The following is a 16,245-nucleotide window of genomic DNA, read 5'->3' as shown; positions in this document are numbered from 1 at the left end:
TGGTCCATGTAAATATGTGCTTACACCTGCCTTAGTAGGAAGCAGAATTCAATTTTGGTTGTACATTAAAGTTAGTTTGCCATAATATTTAGTGCCAAGACAAATACAGAACCACAGCATATGCTAAAATCTAAATCCTGGAGTCACAAGTTGATCAGGGGCTAAATCAGGGTCAAGTACATAATTAGAATTATCCACATTTGGGGAAGGAAATTGAAGAGCCAGCATCTTTGAGTCATTACCAGAACCAAGTCAATTGAATCTAATGTGAACGCCAGGTGAAGGAATAAGACTGAAGCAAAATGAGAGTGAAAGAAATTTCTATGAGCAGACTTTGTTGTCTTTCTATTGTGAAGGCTAAGAACTCCACCAATGCTGGTTCATCTTCATACAGATTAAAGACACAGTGTGGTAAGACTAGTACTGGTGATTGTTGAAGAGTGGGCAAAGCTTATTTAAAACTTTCTTGAAAAAGGCTAATTATAAAGAAACAAATAAATACAGACACATAATCTATGTAAGAAATCTTAAATGTAGATAACCCAGGTTACAATAATTTTAAACAAACGCTGTACTGTGATATAATTCATTATACTCACTAATGCTGTCAAGTAAGATATATAAACACTTTTGCACACCCTCCCACCAAATTCCTACTTTCTGCCCAGAGTGCACTGCTTTTATAGTCAGTTTCTCAAAGCTTTTCTTTTGAAAAGGTTAGCATAAACATGACACATTGGGGAAACTGCAAAAACACCTTTCAACTGCAGTAGTTTATTTCCAACACAAACCACAAGCCATCATTCTTTTCTAAAACTTAGAATTGAACAAAGAAGAAAGATGTTCAAATACCAAACCTCCAAAATATTCTTGTTTTCTTTGAAATAGCAAGAATAAAACCCTTTCTTACAACCACTTGAAACAATAACACGGCAGGAACAGTCATTACAGGGTAAAATTCTTTATAAAAACTGTCACTAGACATTCAGCTTAGGTGTCCTTATGCAGTGACTCAAGAGCTCAATGATGCCATTTTTTTAATAAACAGCAATGAACCTCTGAGTCTGACAGACTCCATTCCTTTCTCAAAAATTCAACTCCACAGTAATGTGAAGTTAACTCTATGCCTCCATTTAATTCTTGTCAAAGGTATCACAAGCAATTTGCTTTCTAATGAAAATAACAAAAGAGCCATGTCTCATTCTGCCAGCAATTTTTAGTAGAAAACACAAGAGACTGGAATACTGGCAACTTATTTTCTGGTGGTAGGATTAGTTTGCTGAAAAAAAGAAAAATGTAAAAAAGTGAGAATGGAAGGTGGGCAGAAGTAACTGAGCCCTTGCGAGAAAAGACAAGTCTTTTTTTATCTTTGTATTCTTAGTCCTAGTACAGGGCATTGTGCTCAATTATTGTTTGTGAAGTGAATGAGTAAATGAATGATCAAAAGAGGAAAATCCCCACAAGGATGTTTACTACAACGCAAGGTAAATACTTTTTTTTACTACAATCATGAGGGAGATCAATGAGGTCAGAGCTTATGGATACACTTCTCATGTTCAACATGTCAATTGTGATAGCACCGATGGGGAAGTCATTTTTTTTTTTTTTTTTTTTTGCGGTACACGGGCCTCTCACTGTTGTGGCCTCTCCCATTGCGGAGCCCAGGCTCTGGACGCGCAGGCTCAGCGACCATGGCTTATGGGCCCAGCCGCTCCGCGGCATGTGGGATCTTCCCGGACTGGGGCATGAACCCGTGTCCCCTGCATCGGCAGGCGGACTCTCAAAAACTGCGCCACCAGGGAAGCCCTGGAAGTCATTCTTTCATTGAGTAAATATGTGTTGAGAACACACTATGTTCTAGAAAATTTGCTGGACTTATGAGACATTCAAGAATACTACACACATCGCTCTTCCTTAGGAGAGCTATAATGGAAGAGACAGGCATTAGTCAAATAATTTCTTAAATATATAATTATAACTTGTGATTATAGCTGGAGGAAAAATGTATAGGGGACTATGGGAGTGCATATGGGAGCTCTCATCTGGTGAAGAAGTGGTGAAGATGCATCCCTGAAACATGGTGCTTAAGCTAAGATATAAAGATGAAAAAGGAATCAACTATGACAGGATGTAGGAGGGTGACTGTTGGGTAGGAAGGAAAAAGAAGGTATCAAAACTCTGAGGTGGGTGGGAGAGTCATGGGGAGCACTTGGAGAAGGTGCTTTGTAGAGTTAGGTACAGACTGAACATGCCAGATGGATCCAAGTATATCTGCCTGCTAGCGGGACAGTCCCAATGTGCCAGACCCCACCCCATTGTCTGAGGCAATGAGACAACTCCCAGGAAGACCAGAGCTGAAATCGTAGTACTGCCTCCATCAAGGCCACCACTGCTTATGCCTAAGCCAGATACAACTACGACTTCCCATGCTGAGGATTTCCAAGGTCTTACCTGTAACATTCGTCTGTCTTCAGAGAGCGTGTGTGTAACACACAGGTCATGCATATTGAATCTTTCCTGTTTTTCAGTGTGAAGCCTTTCTTTTCTCACACATTTGTTCCATTTTGTCTATTAGATACCTCGGTAATGGCTCTACCAGACATCCTCTGCCCTGGTCCAACGGGACTTCCATCAAACGTGCAAATCCAACCATGCCACTTCCCTGCTTAAGCTTCAATCTTTTTCTATGACTTAAAGAAACCCCAGGTTCCTAGTCAGGCATTTGAACCCCTAATGATGTGGCCCCAGCCTAATTCTATGGCCTCATGTCTGCCCCTTGCTCTATGCAATTTATAATCACATGATGAAAATAATTGCTTTGGATTCCATAAAAATATGGTGTACTCTCTTCTTCTGGTATGTAAATGACATTCTTCCTGATTAAATTAGCTTTCTCATTCTACTTCCTTGACTGCTTAATTTCACATTTGTTGCCATATCCAACTATAGTTGTACATCTTCCAGAAAAATTCCTGATAGGAAAGTAAGGGGACATAAACTGGGGGTGTTAAAAATATGGGCTTTGGATTTAAATAGATAGGATACTGAATCTTGGATCTTCTACTTATGAGCTGTAGAAATATATTTACCTCCCAGATGATGATGGTGATGATGATTTTATTACTATTATTATTAATTAGAATGAGGACAATTATACCTACATTCTTCAGTGAGGACTCAAGGAGTATGGTATATAAAGCACTTAGCAGAGAACCTGAAACATAATAAACATTTCATAGTTGGCACTAATAGTCATTTTTCTGTAGTTTATTATTGTCGTTATTTAGATGATTGATATTCTATGGGCTCTGACAACACATCTATCCTGACATTAAACATATGAGACTGAAAATATATATTTGTACACCCATGTTTCCCTTCACACTGCAAGATCCTTAGGGCACACAAAACTAGCACCCAGCAGACTGGAATATAGACACAGCTTATGTCTGTTCAGTCTTCTCTGTTCTCAAGGAGTAAATAAACTTCTTTTTCTTTCTGACTAAATATCTGTATTCAGATAAAACTCATAACTTCCCAACTCATTAGCTGTTTAGGTGTTAGAAATTCTCCATTAGTGTCAAGGAAATAAAGCCAAATTGCAAAGCAATTAGCCAATTGTATTTGTGTATTTTTTCCTTTGGCTCTTTTTAAATAAAGACAGACTAAATAAATCTCCAGTTTGTCTCTGAAGTTTCTTTTTTTTTTTTCAAATGCACAGATTGTATTCTAGGTATAAATAGAAAAATTACATCTTTTCAACTTTTCAAAATATGCTGAATTCAATAAAATTATACTGTGTACTTATCTGTGAATTCTGGAACAGATATTAAATGCTTTTAGGACAAACTCTTTGGCTAGTCTAAAATTCTAAAAAGTAATTTTTGTTACTGAAAACCTCAATCTTTCTTTAAACCTTTTTACAAGACTTTGTTAAACATAAATTCTATGACATTATAGGAAACTCAACAGAACTAAAAGTCATATATTGATAACATTTTAAACCACAGAAATAAAAAATGTAGTCTCAGAAACTAAAAGGCAAGCCTCTGATATTTTCTCTACAAAATTTTTAATATATATTAGTGTATAGTAGTAGAAGAATACAAATGCCAATTTCTGACTGATATAAAAATATAAACTTTCCATTTTCTTAGTTCAATGGAAGTAGTTTATTCAGCCCCTTTCTGAGTAGGATTGGGATTAGGGGGTTGGGATGAGAAGCTTTCTTCCCAGAAGCAGAATAAGTATCTCCCTTACCAGTAAGTATCAACTACACAGTTATTCAGCCCTCATTGCCTTTTATGAGAGGGAAAACCTTTTTAATTTTTTTTCTTTCACTCATTATTTAGTTTTAATGGATTATTATCCAGATTACTGATTGGCTTTCAAATGTTATTATTACAGAAAAGAGAATGATATATTTTTGTGGCAGGAAACAAAGGGCTATGAGCTGGAAAGAGTCAGAGTCTGAAAAATATAGGAGAAGAAAGGGGCACATGAATATCTGGATTCCTCTAACAGGAACATGGTCTCTGAGAAAGGACATTTTGTAAAAGAACCTGGTAATAGGGAAAAAAAAAAAAAATATATATATATATATATAAAATGCAAAAAGCACTGTTTTATTGTTGAAGAACTTTGTTGAATAAAAGTTCTTCTAAGTCATTCATAAGTCCTGTTCCCATTAGTCTAAACACTTTGCCAAATTCACCAACAGCCCCCATCAGCCTGTCTCCTAACCAACAACAGGCCAATGCCGTGATTATTTGCTCTGTGAGTCAGCTGACTCATAAGTGATGCTTCATCCTTGAGAAACTGCAAGATCAAATGGGCTCCCAAACACCTGGTGGGATAAAAAAGAGGAGGTCTTACCCCTTGTACTTGTGACTCAAATTGTGATTATGCCCAGGATCTTACAACTGAGACAGTTGGGAATGGATACTCCTGATATACCTGTGACCTGGTTAGTCACAGATCATTATCATGGAAATTCAGTTTATTTTGTACCTCTAACTATCCACAAAAGATTTTAACAATAGCTCATGTAAAACATAGTAAGAAAGCTGCATTATAAGGGAGATATTCTGTAATTTTTCTTACATGATATGAACATCAGTTGGATTGTATATTAAAGAAAAAACAAATTTCTCTACAATTTTAAGGTATTGAAGGGCTTATATGGAAGATTTAAAAGAGGGGTCTAAATAACTGAGGTTGAGAAGATTCGGGTATTTCACGTGCCAGTTGATTGTCTCAAGTAGAAACGGATACAGTTATAATAGAGACAAATATTTCAAAGAGAATCTTATAACAGTAGAATACAACTTTCTGATTTCTGACCTAAATCTTCACCTTCCAGTCCTGGAGAGTTTTTACTGTAATCTTTTTACAGGGTAATGCACTGAACTACCTACTTTTCTCCCTGAGGAATTTTCCTCTCTTCAAACTTGAGAAGCACAAGGGCCAGAACAATTGTGGAACTATTCAGAGGAAGAATGTCAGCTTTTGACAAGTTGACTTTTCTCTCACTTGAAGGGACCAGAGGAAATCAGCAGATGAAAGGAAAATTGATGAAGCTTTTGGCACAGAAAATCATATCTACATACATTGCCTCTCATAGGTCACTCACTTTCTCTGTGCTCTACCTACTACCCAATTTGTTGACCATAAACCACTCCTTAGATAACAATTCTTAGGTAGCCTGCCTGATGACCTAGCTCTCTTGGACTACCTGTGTGGTACTGAAAGTTATCTTGGTACGGACAACTGACCGCCAATTCATTTCTACAGAAAAACTAATTTCTCCCCTAATGGACTACAGATTGACTAAATTGAGCTTTAATGATTGATTTTAATACAGGATAGGAGCCAATCTTACTCTAAAGCTTTTCCAATTATAAAAAACTCTTCTTAACAAAAATGCCCGAATTTAATACTGAATGCTGTTTTATATAACCTTGTCTTCAAAAGTGAAGTTAAATCACAGAAAATATTGCTAAAAAGGATTCACCAGCTTATTAAAGATGGCAGACTGAGCTCTCAGTTTTACTGTCTTTTCTTCCCAAACTCCCTTTGGGATTATAAGAAGTTATGAAAGAAATAAAAAGACTAACTGCAGTAAACAAGAACTCAGGGGGCCAAGATATTTGAGGAAATCTGGAAAATTTCAAGCAGATGGGTTGATATTAATAGAGAAATTCACAATCCAAAACACCAGAGGTAAGGATCTTTACTGAGGGAGCCCTGGAGGCACTGAAATCTGAGCTAATTGCACAAAGGAGAGGCGTGGGACACAGGGCAATTATGAGTGTAATGAATTAAAGAACTCTATTAGGAATAAGAGGGCCAGTTAGGAATTCATGCTTCTATTACCATTTCTCCTCCCCTGTAATGCAAAATGGCAGCTCTTTAGCCCCAAGATAAAAACATAGGAACTGCTCTCAGTAGAAAGGAGATGGAGCCATAAAGGTAGACCCAATAAATTTCAAAAGAATGAAATTATTCAGAGTATGTTCTCTAACCACAAAGGGATTAAGCTAGAATTTATTTTATTTAAAAATTATTTTTATTAAAAAAAAATAAGATGACTAGAAAAATCCCAAATTCCAAACTCCAAGGTATTAGGCAAGATATTTTAACCTATTCCAGGATCAAAGAAGAACAAATGCAAATTGGAAAACATTTTAAATAAAAGTCAACAAAGCTATAAAATATTTACATGTGTGGAATACAGCTGAAATAATGTTTTGAGAGAAATTTAGAGGCTTAACTATATGTTTTAGAAAAAAGGTAAAGGTTGAATATCAATGGTTTAAGCATTCATCACAAAATTTGAGAACAAAAAAGTTAAGTCAAATCCAAAGAATGCACAAGAAAATAAATATCAAAGATAAAAGAAGAGATCAATAAAATACAATGTAAATATACAACAGAGAATACAAACAAAACTAAAAGCTTGTTCTTTGAAAATACCAATAAAATTGATAAACCACTTGGAAAATATTCAAGAAAAAAATTTAAGTGATATGAATTAGCAATATTAGGCTTGAACAAGAGACACAAATAATTCCTATATGAAATGATGATAGGATTATAGTATGATCAACTTTATAATACTCAATTTTAAAATTTTGAAGGAATAGAAAAATTCACTGAATAATACAAGACTGAAAGGAAAATAAATACAACACCTGATTTCTTTGGTACTTATTACAGTATTGAATCCATAATTTGAATTCTTCCACAATGAAAACCTCAGAACCAGATGGCTTTTCTAGGTAATTTTTTTCAATAGTGCCAATCTTACTCAAAATTATTCCAATAAAAGAAATAAAGGGAAATGATTCCTAACCTTTTATAAGACTATCATAATTTTGATTCCAAATACTGACAAGTATTTTTCAAGAAAAAAATATATTATTGGCCAATCTTTCTCAGGAACTTAAATACAAAAATGTAGCAAAAATGTATCAGAACACATAAAGGTAATTAATAAAATTTATACACTCGCAGAAAAGGGAAAACATAATTAGATAATTTTAATACATGTTCAAAAGGCAAAAGGGCATTTGACAATGTTTTATACCTATTTATAGTTTAAAAAAACAGAAAACTAGAATAGAAAAGATTTCCCTTAATCTGAAAAAGAATAGCCCCCCCAAAAACCTACATCACACATTATCCACAATGGTGAAATATTGACAACTTTTCTCCAGAAATTGGGAAAAGTAAATGAATACCCATTATCAGTGCTTCTATACCATATTTCAATAAACCAAGGAAAAGAAATAAACAGAATTATGATATGGAGAAAATTATAAAATCAGTACTTACAGATGACATTATCATGCAGATAGATAATCCAGAGAAGTTTATAAACTATTAGAATTAATTAATAAATTTAGCTAGCCTGTTAGCTATAGAATAATATAAAAAATAAAATACAGTTCTATATACCAACACCAAATAGTTAGAAAATAAGATTAATAAATTACCATAAAAAAATATTCAATACTAGTCCCTAAATATGGCTGGACCAGAAGATATCTATTGCCTATCTGTAATAGTGATAGAATGTTTTTAGCTCCACAGTGAGCACATGGGCTACATTTCGTGCAATTATTTTATCTTCATCTTGGTGCCTAGTACGATGTCTTGCATTCTTTAGGCAATCATGACTGAGGTGCTTTGATTCTTTACTGCATGCAAATGGAAAGAAAAAACAAAAACAAAAAACAAATGGAGAAAGACGTTACACAAATACTTTGTTTTTGTTTCCTTCTTTTTATGGAGTCTCTCACAGTCTTGCCGTGGAGCATGGCAGCAGTCCATCCAGGGACAGTATGTCTTTCATGTAGTCGGGACTGAGAAAATTCCTGTCAGAGGATCAGAACTCCATTCCAAGCTGTTACTGTTAAGCTCTAAAGCAATGGATGCTCTTACTTTTGGCAACAATCGGCCCTTCTTCCCAAGATACTGACTGCATCTTTTTTGCAATCACAAACTAGAACTGTGGTTCAAAATAGCAAAACACATTTTTAAAAATAAACTGAAACTATTGAATGGATTTCATACCTATAGAATCTCAAGACCCCTTGATACACAGACAGGTTTCAGTATCCCATAATGGAAAATGTTTTGTAGGAAGAGGATCCAGAGCAATTCTGATATTCTCTTGTTCAAGCATTCCCTGATCATTTTGTATGGCGTTATTGATTTTATCCTAATTTTTAAGTCTTTGATTTGCTGGTATCACAGAAAAGCTAAACAGCAATTGGCAGAAAGAGTTAATTGTTGAGTATTATTAGTTAGCTCAGATTGCCATAACAAAATACCACAAAGAGGTTGGCTTAAACAACAGAAATTTATTTTTCTCATAATTCTAGATGTTGGAAGTCCAAGATCAAGGTGCCAACAGGTAAGACCTTTCTTCCTGCCATTTTGCTTTGCTTTCACATGGTGTTTCCTCTGTGTGCACTCAGAGACTGAGAGAGAGAGAGATCTGGTGTCTTTTCCTCTTCTTGTAAGGACATCAGTCCCATAGGATTAGGATCCCACCTTTATGATCTTATTTAATTTTAACTCCCTCCTTAAAGGCCTTACCTCCAAATGCAGTCACATTGGGGTTAGGGCTTCAGCATATTCATTTGGGAGAAACACAATTCAGTCCATGATGTTGATATTAGATTACTTTTTTAAAAAAGTGACAGTGGAATAAAAAAGGATTTTTTTACGTATGGATTTTAAATATGTTTGGATTTAAAATAGCAAATTTTTAATTCAAACTTACAAAAGTTTGATAACAAAATTCTAACTTTGTAAGCCATGTTCAATAATGTAAACTTTAATGTTAACTAGAGCATCACAAAATTTTTAAAGAAACTTGCCTCAACATTTCTCACATATCATAGCTAAGTTAAGAGAAATAATTTTCATGCATCCAGAAGTGATATGTATTAAGCGAGAAGAAATTGTTTTAGTGTCAACTTCCTTGAGACTAGTGAGAATTGACAGTGCACAACAATACAGAGAAATAATATTTTTAAATGTTTACTTAAAAACTAAAACTGTGTGTGTGTGTGTGTGTGTGTGTGTGTGTGTGTGTGTGTCTATTTAGTGTGGGGACCAAAAAACTTTCCAAAAATTTTAAAATGTTTTTTCCTGATTATTTTCATAGAAAAAATTAGTAAAGATTAAATTATGGTTTAGGATCCTCAGTTTAAGCAGCTAGAAATTTGTGAAATATATTTTAGAAAAAAAAATCCAACAGAAATTAAAAGGAGCAAGGGTATTATTTGACGATCTGAAAAACAATGATTTTACAAAGCAATTCATGCTCCCAGCATGCCAGAAAAACAAGCATTCTATATCAAAGTGAATTGGACAAACTACCAGTGCTCTGGAACTACTTACTGTTTCAAGCTATGGTTTTAACCTGTTGACTAGTAAGAAAATTGCTCAAAGTCCAGTTTTGTCATTATTATAAACAGAAAACTGCTTAACTAATGCTTTGATACTTGATATTTTGATTTTTTTGATTCAAATATTGTAGCACCTCTTCAATATTTCTTGAGTAACTTCTAGTTACATCTGATGAAAATTTCCTCTAGGTAAATCCACTATGTAATTTATAGTACTTTAGAGTTAATCTAAATTAAAACCATTTTAATATCACCCATCAATGCTCAGACAGAGCCACATTTAATGTCTTTTAACCAAATTGTACTAGTGTTTTTGCTGTAGCAACTTCCAGAAAATTTAAATTCCTGAATATCATGTGGAGAAATGTTTTAGATGGTATACTGATTATGTGCTAAGGGGAGTTGGGTATAGGAGGTACTAGTAACTGGAGAAAATGGTTTTATAGCAGCTACATTCTTGTACTTTGTAACTATACTTTCTTCAGTGAAATCATTTTTTTCTGTTATGCTTAACTATTCAATTGTTTTTAGTGATGCTCAAATTCAAGATAAAATGAAGTTGTCATCACTATGAAATTTCAACCTGGAAACTGGAAGAAAAATCTGTTGAATTTATAAAACTGGATTTCAGATGTTAGTTGGGGCCCTTCAGAAAATTTTGTTGGTTAGCAAAGCAGGGCTCTGTTTAAAGAAAATAAAATTCAGGATAAATAAATCTTTTTCATAAACAACCTCAATGACTGGTTCTAGCACCAAATACACTATGGAGATTTTTATGAATGCAGGTAATACTGTGCTAAGTTTCAATCACATATTCATCCTTTTTTTTTTTTAATCCCTTAATGTGAGTTGTGATCTAGGATGTACTGTTGCAGATAGATGTCAATTTAATGAGGCAATTACCTCAGTTAGGACTTTGTTCTTATCATGCTTTTGCCACAGATGCCTGTACAACTTGGTCAAAAGTTACAATTTTGGTTGTTCCACAAAAACATTATATAAAATGAAAGAATATTGGTGCTGGTGACTGTCTATTGTTTGAGCACTTCTTTATTTCATTCATATTATTTTTCTACCCTTTCCTGTCATTCTAATATAAAGTTACTTTGATCACATTAATTTTCAAATATCTTGTAGTTATACAGGTTGACTAGGAAATATATAACAGTTTTCATTGTTTTGATATCATCCACATTTAACCCATTGTGTAAGATCACAGATTTTTTTTTTACCATGATAGAGAAACCATTGCATCCCACTATTAAGACTTCCTAAAGAGCATAGCATTTCAAGTGGAAGAAGGGGTACAGCACTACTTTTTCTAACACATTAACTTCTCAGGTATCTTCAGAATTCCATAGCTTTCCTGGATTAAACGTTGTGTCTCTAAGAGCTTTCTTTTTTTGTTTTTATTTTTTTGAACCTAATCTAAACAGACTTTCATCCCATCACTTCAGTTGGCCTATAAATATCAGTTCAGTACTGATGACTTCCAAAATTCTATTTTTATTTGTTTATTTATTAACTGTCCACTCCAATAGGATCCAATCTACATCAGGCCAGGGACTTTTTCTATATTGTTTATTGCTGTAGTTCTAAAATATAGAAGAGTACCTGGTAAATAATAAATACCCAGTAAATACATTTTGAATAAATTATTTCATTATTTTTCTTTTTGATGAGTATTTTAAGAGACATTCTTGTGCTATTTAGAATTTCCTCCAAATTCCAAGGAAAAACATCGAAAATGCTTAATTTTTTTAAGAGATAACCTTCTCAAAAAATACATCCATGGTTTCTAAGAGATCTCTCTGCTTTCTTTCTTAAAGTAACCATTTACTCACACATTCCATGAAAATCTATACCCACCTGACCCACAGAAAGTGTTTGCTGAAACCAAACAGTCCAATTTAAGAATTAAATCTTAATTCAGTCATATAATAGCTGTGTAGATCTTGTAATTCACATAACATCTGTGAACCTCAGCCTTACAATCAGACATAAATAATTCTTAACTTGCAAATATGGTAGAAGAATTAGAGATAATATACATAAAGCCAAGGTCACAGAACCAGGACATGTGTCAGGGTCTCAAAAAGAGAAAGATAATTATTTCATTTTATTATTATTGAAAAATATTTAAATGCTCTTGATAAAACAAAATTCAACTAATATTCATTAATTGCTTACAGAGTTCAAGGCATTTTGTCAGGCTCTGTAAGGGTGTTTTCTTTTGCTTCTGGAAAGCAGCTATGGTAGGCATGGGCCACTGGAATCCAATCTGATTTGAAGGAGGGTGTCAGTCTTTGTGGGGGTTGGTTTTCCTCTCTTCTTCAAGTAAGATTTCAGGGGCAGGGGTCCCAAATGAACTGGTGGTGTTTACCAAGATTCCTCTTTCATGTTGAGACTTGATTTCTAAGTTCTGTTCCCCTTAACCCCTAGTACTGCTGAAAGCTCCCTACTAGTTTTTGTGTCATGTGTTAGCAAATGCCTCCAAGGAAAAAGCTGTGCTAATCCTTGGGCTTACATATAAGCATCCTGTCTCTTCAAGACTCTGAACCCTCAAGTCCTGGTTGAGGCATTGAAAAACCAAAAAGCCTTGGTTTTTCACCAGTACCTTCAAAGAAATTAAAAAATTAATTTCCCCTATTTTCTTGTTTCCAGTGAAGAGTTAATCTGAAATAGTTTATCTACAAATATCAGAAGGAATATCTATAATATTGATATTTCTGAATAATATATTTTTCACTATTTTTTTCTCAAGATCATAATTTTCTTTAATAATACCACATCATTCTTAATGTTTGTAAATTGGTAAGTTCACAAAACATAAGCGGAAAGCCGTGGACATGAAATACGCAGTTTAATTTCTACCTGAGTGATGATTGTCACCAATTGTAACAGAAGTGTTAAAAGCTCCTCTATAATTTTGCTATCATTGAGCTTCATTTCCAATTTAAAAAAAATATTTCATACTCCACACAGGTTGTTAAAAAATGAGGTGGCATATCACAAGTGAATGAAGGAAGATTTGGGGTAATATTGACCAGGTGACCTCTGATGGTGCTGAGGAAATAGGAAAACGATTTCTCCTCCAAGTCTGGGATGGAAATGCATCTCTTGCACAGACAACTTTCAGTGTACATTTACCTGATCTACTTTGTTTACTTAACATGGCCGACTGGCTGTGAGGGCCTTGGTGTCAGACTACATTAGCATGCACGTACATGTAAAATTAATCAACAGACTTAGCAACTCGTTGCGTAGTTCCCTTAGAGCCTGGGGTTAAACATCTGTCTGGAGTGATGTTTCCTAAAAGGCTTTATGTAATGGCCAGAGAACTCAGAGTAGGCACTTAGTGTGGAAGGAAGGGCAAGACAGACACTTGAGGGGAACTGCTGGGTTTCAGTGAACTGACAATCTCACCATCATACCCAAAGTTTACAAACTTAGACTCCAAAAGCTTTTAAAGCTTCTTGCATCTGTGTTGCCTGACCTGCCTTTAACATTAAGCATTTATGTCCAGGATACTCTGAACATATGTCTTTATTCAGAGTATCTTTAATGTGAATGAAAATGTCTGCATCTTTCTGAAATATCTATTCCATAAATCACAACTTTAACTTTGTTGTACTGGGCTGAATGGTTTGGTTTTGCCAGGCTTTGCAACTGGAAAAAGTTGAACCAGTAATGCATTAGATACGTTTGCAGTGGTTTAAAGCATCAGCAAGTTTTCGTTTCCTCAATAGTTGACGAAGTTCGTGATGTGTTAGAAGGAAGCATCATATAATTGAAAGAACATGAGCTTCAGATTCAGTTCTCCGCTCTCCTACTTATTAGCTGTGTGACTGACCCTGCCTCCTTGTCCTTTGAGCTACACCATGCCATCTCCTGAGGGATATCATCCATAAATCTCTAGTTGGGGTTACACATATTATATTCTATTTGGAAGGTGCTCTATAAGCATAGTTACTCTGGAACCAGTTCAAGAAATCAATCTCACTTGGTTGCTTCCATAACTAACAGTCCTAAACAAATTGAGGTCTGTACTGACACTCTACAGACATACAAATAATTAATAGTGGCGGAGGGAAGCTTTAACAGTGACAGAATAACTCCTTTCACTTAGCTGTTTAAATGCTGCTTGGAAAATGTTGCAAAATGATAATCAACTCACCTTAAGGCAATTTATTTAGAATACAGAAGATTAGAGACATGCATAAGAGAGATTTCCTGGGGTGAACAGATGCTTCACTAAGTATCAGTCATTTGGAAGTGAGTAATAGTCAGCTGTCACTGAGTTGAATAGCAAGGTTTCTTGTTCAATGCGATGTTTGCGCTGAATTAAGTTGCTTTATTAGTGAAATAAAAGAAAAAGTGATTAGGTTTTTGTACAAGTTTCCTTAAATTAGTTTCTTATTAAATAATAGATATTTTTTTCAAACTTAAAATGAACTCAATTTATATATGAGATCTGACAGAATCTTTTTTCTGGGAAATAAATGGTCCAGCGGTCATGAGCTTTGAATTTTAACAATATTCTGCTCCTGTCACCTGTGACCCTAGGCATGTTAATTAAACTTCCAGAAAATCAGTTGCCTCATCTTTAAAATGAGAATTATAAAGGAGATTAACTCTCAAAACAATTTCTTGCTCAAAGCGTAGATGAAAGAACGTGCAGTATTTAGATGATTTGCTGGCTTGGTGGTGAAGCAGCTAATTGGAATTTAGGGAGACAGCCACAATCAGGCATTATTAATAGATCTCAGTAGTAAAGATGAGCAAAGTAGATTTGAGTCTCTGCTAGGCAGAATAATCCCCCACAAAAAAATGTCCAAATCCTAATCCTCAGAACTTGCAAATATGCTACTTAACATGGGACTTTGCAATTGTGGCTAAACTAGGACCTTGAGATGAGGAGATTATTTTGGGTTATCCAGGAGGGCTCAATGCAATTTCAAGCATTCTTAAAAGTGGCAAAGGGAGACAGAAGAAGTCAGAGTGATGTGATATGAGTAGGTCTCCACCTGTCACTGCTGGCTTTGTAGATGCAGGAAGGAGAACACAAGCATAGCAACATAGGCCGAATTCAAAGATGCAAGGAAATATTAATAGATTTTCCCCTTAAATCCTCCAGAAAGGAAGGTATACCAACTATCACCTTGATTCTAGTCCAGTAAGACAGTGTCACACCTCTGACCTACAAAACTGAAATTAATAAATTAGGGTTGTTTTAAGCCACTAGGTTTGAGGCAATTTGTTATAATAGTAATAGAAAATTAATACAGCACTTAACATAGTAAGCAACACACAAAATCTTCTCTATAAGTGAAGGAAGGTTTAGATATACTGGGTGAATAAATGAATGAGTAATGAATGAATGGATTACTATGATAAACACCCATATAGAGCTTCCTGAAGAATCTGGTTAAATGGACCAAGGGCCTTTCAATTTCATAGTCTTTATGAATCCTGTGAATCCACACTCAAGTTTCTCCTTTTGGGAAGGATATCTCACTCTTAAAAGCTCACTTCTCTGCCCATCAGCATGAGTGTTTTTCTCCATAGCAGATGCACTGTAATGCAAATACTAGCCCACAAGACTATCTTGCTAGAATGGGAGTTTCTGGAAAGCAGGACTGTGTCAACTTCATTACTATCATCCCAATGCAAGTAGGAATGCAATAGACAGTGGATAATAGAATGAATGGAATGAAGGAGGGAAACCAGGGAATGACTGAGAGTTCCATTTGCTCATCTCTGAATCAAATGCTTTGGAAAATTTAAACATTCTTTAGTCTTTGCCCACACATAGCACATGCTAATTCCTTCCCCAAGGGAGGAAACATAAGGTCCAATCTAGTCACTGTATCTACTCAAAATCCAGGATCTCCTGAACTTGAACAGTCCTCTCCATGGGGTCTCACCAGGATTCCCTGTGCTCTGGCTGTCCACAAACTGAAAAGACCAAGTTTCCCCAACCACATACAGAATTATATATACAATATAGAAGAGGCATTATAAAGAGAAAGAATGGGAGACTTACTAATTGTTCTTTTGCAGCAGTTCTGAAATCCCACTGGGGGAATACTATGAAAGTCTTTGACCCCAGAAGAGGAGAAATAATCTTTGTGGTCCTGGCTCTATTCTCTGGAAGTTCTGTCTTATCTATCATGCTCCATGGCAGTGCCTGAAGTAGGAATAATGCTCTTTGAAGACACTGAATATCTTTAAAAACCAGCTTTCTGTACCTGGAAGTTCAGAGGACCAAAGTTTGTCATAAATCACAAAAAGTCAAATAATTTTAAGTTTGCCCCATGGT

This window comes from Lagenorhynchus albirostris, chromosome 1 (genome assembly GCF_949774975.1).
Source record: "Lagenorhynchus albirostris chromosome 1, mLagAlb1.1, whole genome shotgun sequence".
In the NCBI taxonomy this organism is placed as follows: Eukaryota; Metazoa; Chordata; class Mammalia; order Artiodactyla; family Delphinidae; genus Lagenorhynchus; species Lagenorhynchus albirostris.
Note: the sequence above shows the minus strand (reverse complement) of the source record.